Here is a 5,643-nt window from a genome sequence, read left to right on the forward strand (position 1 = left end):
TTTTTCGTAGGTGTTTTTGTAGCCGTATTTATCGGCCTAAAAATGTAAAAATTGGATATTATTAAGGAACTATGATATGTACTGAATTAGGTTGTGTAATAAAATTTTTGATAGCATTTTGGCATGATTTTCATCACTTAACCTGTAATCCAGAAATATGACCTATAAATATCACCCCACACATCCATAAATATTTTAAACATCCACAAATGTGCCACACATCCATAAACATTCCACCAAAAAGTCAAACACAATTTATATACTCCATAATAACATCAAAACCCAAAAGAATAGTCCAAATACTATCTTAAACATCAAATCCATCAACCAATAAAAAGTTTTCATTAATAGTACAAACATGAAAATTAGATCATCTAATCCAATTAAAGTCTTCATTGCACTCTATCTCTCTGTTTCATTCAACTCCCATCAGCAGTTGCCTTCTTCCTCTATTCCCCTGCTTTCCTTTTGGCTTCCTTAGCTTGCAATTGTGCATTAACCTTGGCTTGCATGCTCAACTCAATGGCCATTGTAGAAGCTTGTGATCTAGTCGTTATTTGAGAATTGCTTGTATCGGGTTGACTTTCAGTCTGCTCAGTTCTCTACATAAAAATGAGTAACTATTAGTCAACTGCAACAAATGGATAAGATCACTAAAATTTTAGAATATTTAAAACTTGAAAATTAAAAACCTAGGATGATTTTGTTTTCTGTTTCACTGGAGGTCCTGTACATCTTCTCTTGTTGTGACCTTCCTGGTTGCATCTGCTATATTTGGTAACTCTTGATCTTTTTTTCCTCTAGCCAGGTAGGACTTCATCAATTTCCTTCTTCCTAAGAGTATGTGGTCTTCCAAAAAGTCTTTTGATTGGTGGAGGTTGTACAATACCAATTTTGTGTTCTTCACTTATCTCATGAAGTCCAGTAATGGATGGACAATACCTTTATAAGCTGCCAAATATGTTTTTATGCTATAGTACTTACAGCAGCAACTCTCCAAGCTTTCTCTTTTACTAACAATGCATACTGCTGCATACTTACAGGGTAAGTCAGAACCTTCCTATTCTCTACAACAACAAGTTTGTTTTTTCAAATCGACCACATGCCTTCCTTCAGTATGTGTGACCTCAAACTCATATACCCCAGCAGCTTGGACCATACATCCTCTTGATTGTGTTTGGATCAAATCCAACAATTTCTTTATTCTTGGTGTGACAATCTCAGTGTATGTGCAACCCTCCTGATATCTCTTATGCATTATCTCCATTAACAACTTTCATATCTCATCAACTACGAGTAGGCAGGCTTGCTCCTAAAAGGTACAATTCACTGATTGAAGCATTCAACCATGTTGTTGGTGACATGGTCGCTTTTGCACCAAAAGTCAAATGCATGTCTAGACCACATCTCAGCTTTAACATTGTTCAACCAATCATATGCATCCTTGTTAATTGATTTTATATCTGACATTGCCTTTTTAAACAAGAATGCAGTGAAAGCCATAGTCGCTGACCAAAAATACTTTCTAAGTAGCACACCTGGAAACTTGCTTCTGAAATTTTGGTACATATGTCTACTGTAGCATCTATGGTGACAACCTGAAAATATTTCATCAATGACTTGGTACAGTCCCTACACATTAGCAAATTAAAAAGACTAAGTACACAAACTAGGTGTGTGTCCTATAGTTAACTCTATATATGCATATAGAGTAGAAGATAACCCACCTTTTGTCTGTCCAACATAAATGTAATGGGAAATTTCTCCTCCGCAATGTGAAGATAACTATATAACTGTGACAAAAAGAAAATCCAACTTTCCTTGCATTCAACATCCTCAATGCCATATGCCACAGGGAACAACCCTTTGTTGCCATCAATAGAGATTGCAGCCAGTAGTACCCCTCCACACATCCCTTTCAGATGGCAACCATCAAGACCTATGAATGGTCTACAACCTTTCACAAAACCATCAATGCATGCCTTGAAACTAATGAACAACTTTTAAAGACAGGAGGGTCTGTCATTATGACTCTCTGATGGAATTGTAGCTTGAAAGACTTCCAAGGTTTCTTTGTAGCACAATTTCTCCATAATTAGGTAGCTTTGCGAATGACTTATAATGGCTACCTTCATTGAAGTTAGTTACATACTTCTTAGCCCTATACATTGTCGTATAATGGATCTCAACTTAGAATTTTTCCTTGAAATATGAACGGATTGCATCTGGATCCATATCTGGGTTTGCCTTTAATCCTGAAGTAAGGTGTCGGGCAATCAAAGTAGAAGTAATATCCTTGTTTTGTTTGTTCCTCGCATAAGAATGTTCATTGCATATAGACTTGATCTAATATGTTACTCCTTTGTCTACTGCAGGTGAAGCATGGATCCTCTATATACACCCCTGTGCTGCACACAAAGCAGTCACTCTTGACTTCTCATTCTTAGTTTTCAGTAGTTCAAAACCTTCTTAAATAGCATAGTCTTTAAGAACAGCCCTGAAATGAGTCACATCATCAAACAACATCCCTTTCTCTAGTCTTACCACTTGCCCATGTGAAGCATTCCCATTCTTAAAGAATGGTGTAGAGTAATCATCATCACAATAGTCAGATAATTCATTATTGTTATCTTGGTATGCAACTCCTGTACCATCCATTTCATCATGTTGACCATCAACTTGATCTTCAACCCCATCACTGTACTCTTCTTCATCATTCATATCATTCTCATCTTCGGACACAGAATTCCAATCAGCATCACTTGAACTTGAAACATCGAATAAGACTTCATCGGTACTCTTACTGATTGTCTTACTACCATCATTCACAACATACCCAACATCAAGTTCAGTAACAATACTATGTATGACTTTGCTAGTACTCTTACCAACTGCCTTACTGCCATCATTCACATCATTCACTTCAACAATACTATTAGTTGCATCAATACTAACTGAATCATTCATGTTGCTCCTACTGTTATGTCCACCACTGATTGAAGCCTTATAAGTATCATCACCCCTTCTTATTTGGTGCTTTATCCTATGCCCACCAGATGTTTGAACTTGCTGCACAATACCTCCAAAACTACTTTGACTTTGTAGTACATCATTTCCACTTCCATACTGATCCTGCATCACATCATCACTAAAGTCACATTGACTTTGATGGACACACTTACTAATAGTCTCCCGTTTGACTAGTCCACCAGGGAAACCATTTACCATGTATAGGTTGCTTGAATTGGAATCCCAATGAAGATCGTATACATACAAATTTATGCATTCAACATTCTGATGCAATCCAAACATGTCCAATACACTTGCATCCTCATTCACTTCCATCTGCTGATTGGAAGGAAGTATACACTTCACTTTATGCACTTCACTTTAAATGTGATGGTATGTCCTATTGGTACATGTCTGATAACTGTGTTATAATATTGATCACCATGTCTTGATAACAGTAGTCATCCGGATCAACTAGGGTAGGTGCAGATGTATTCAAGTCGTAATGATAATATATGATAATTCTAATTTCCATTGAATGATGAATGATTTCTAATGAAAAAAAAAAAATACATAAGATGTTACATAAACACAACAACATCAAGGATTTGAATGGAAATTAATCCATACCAAGTCCATACAACCATTCCAAGGATTTGAAACAAACTCCATACAATCATTCCAAGGATTTAAAACAAGAAACAAAGTACATGCAACCATTCCAAAGGATTAAGAAAACAATTGCATTCCTACCAAAACAAAAAAGAAAAAAATTACATTGAAAATTTCTGCCATACCAAGTCCCTACAACCATTACAAGGATTTGAATTTAATACCAAGTCCCTACAACCATTTCAAGGATTTAATACTAAGTCCATACAACAATTTCAAGTAGCTTGTAAATCAAATGAAAGTTGAAAAGGGTAAGAGATGAAGAAAGAAAATGACTAATTTTCACCATCGATTTTCATATCAATCATCACCATTCACCAGTGAAGAATAAAAAACATAGCATAATAAGAGAGAACATTCAATGCCTCTTCTAAACCACCGACCAAGAGCTTTAATCTCTCCCAAATACCTAATTCTCTCAAAGCCCTAAGAATTCGATTGTGTTTGATTAAATCTCCCGAAGCACTAACTCTTGCGATTTATACTAACGTTAGACTTAGAAAGCCGAAATTGGAAATAGAGTAAGGAAGAAAATGACTAATTTTCAACATCGATTTTCATATGAATCATCACCATTCACCATTGAAGAATAAAAAACAGAGCATAATAGAGAATAATAAGAGAGAACATACAGGCACTCACTGCATCCAATTGATCTCAGATTTATGATAAATTGCCACAACCCTAATTCTTCAATGCCTCTTCTGAAAAAACCAACAGAGAGCTTTAATCTCTCCCAAATGCCTAACTCTCTCAAAGCCCTAAGAATTCGATTGTGTTTGATTAAATTTTCCGAAACCCTAACTTTCCCAAATCTGCGATTTATACGAACCTTAGACTTCGATCTTCATCTATTAACAACTCCGATCTTCAATGAGATGTAATGTCTTTGATCGCGAACGATTAGAACCACCATTGATCTCCAAGACTTTGGAGATGTTCACCTTCGATTCCGATTTCAGAAGTTCAGGATGTATGGAGGAATGAAGAAGCCGAATGAAGAAAACATCGTTCTTCTCAAGGAAGAAGACAGTAATGAGTTGGGGGTATTTTGGGGTTTTTGAAAAAATTGTAATACACTTAATGTTTCCTCACTCACGACCAAGGTATGGTTGATAGAATCTAAAACTTACAGGGGAGGGGGGTGTAATATCAAACTTCGTAGGGGAGGATTTTGTAATACTTGAAACAAACAGGGGAGGGGAGTGTAATTTTCTCTAAAAGTAAACTTCATTCATATTATCTGGTCTACATCATATCGTCAAGGAAAGGAAAAAAAAAAAACATTTGTTATCTTATCTGGTCCGCATCATATCGTTAGGGACAAAAGAAATTTAATTACAAGACTGGGTAAAATCTTATTCGGAGCTTCGTAGATTAAACTGCATCAATTTGTTATCAAAGTAAGTTTCGATTATTGAGAAGTTTCAATTCTTGAGCACTACAACGAGAGGTAGAAGATGAGTTGAAGAAGCTTGATCATTACATTTAGAAGATGACCTTTTCAAAGTCGAGACAAATTCTTACCCTTATAACCTATACTGGATTCTTTATTTTGCAATAAAATTTTCTTTTTATTTTCAAGATTATTTTACATTTTTATTTGAGTTGTACCATTACACTTGCAATTTAATGTTTGAGTTTCTCTTATTAGATTTGAAACCTCCTATTTTAAGAAGGGGACAGAGCATGGGCGAGCCCGTATTGACTTGGATTGAATGGTTTTGCTAGTTTTTCCCACTTCTGTTTTTCTTTCTTTATTTATTTATTTTTAAACGTTTACACCCTTGGTTTGTACCATTACATTGATATACAATCGGTTAGGAATCAATATTGGACTCTACCAATACAAAACGGAATGGCCAATTCGATGGATCTGATATTGAATCCTAAAACTATGAGAGAGAGAGAGAGAGAGAGAGAGAGAGAGAGAGAGAGAGAGAGAGAGAGAGAGAGAGAGAG

At 35.7% G+C, this 5,643-nt stretch overlaps 1 long non-coding RNA gene across 1 annotated transcript; it reads right to left on the reverse strand.

Annotated features, from left to right (window-relative positions):
* Nucleotides 1-202: 202 nt before the first annotated feature.
* On the reverse strand, nt 203-4,760 carry LOC122081085. The gene is made up of 2 exons (XR_006141001.1): nt 4,514-4,760; nt 203-602 (listed from the first exon to the last, which is right to left on the reverse strand). It is a non-coding gene; the product is annotated as an uncharacterized LOC122081085 (long non-coding RNA).
* Nucleotides 4,761-5,643: the final 883 nt, after the last annotated feature.

The sequence above is a fragment of the Macadamia integrifolia genome, chromosome 6, assembly GCF_013358625.1.
Source record: "Macadamia integrifolia cultivar HAES 741 chromosome 6, SCU_Mint_v3, whole genome shotgun sequence".
In the NCBI taxonomy this organism is placed as follows: Eukaryota; Viridiplantae; Streptophyta; class Magnoliopsida; order Proteales; family Proteaceae; genus Macadamia; species Macadamia integrifolia.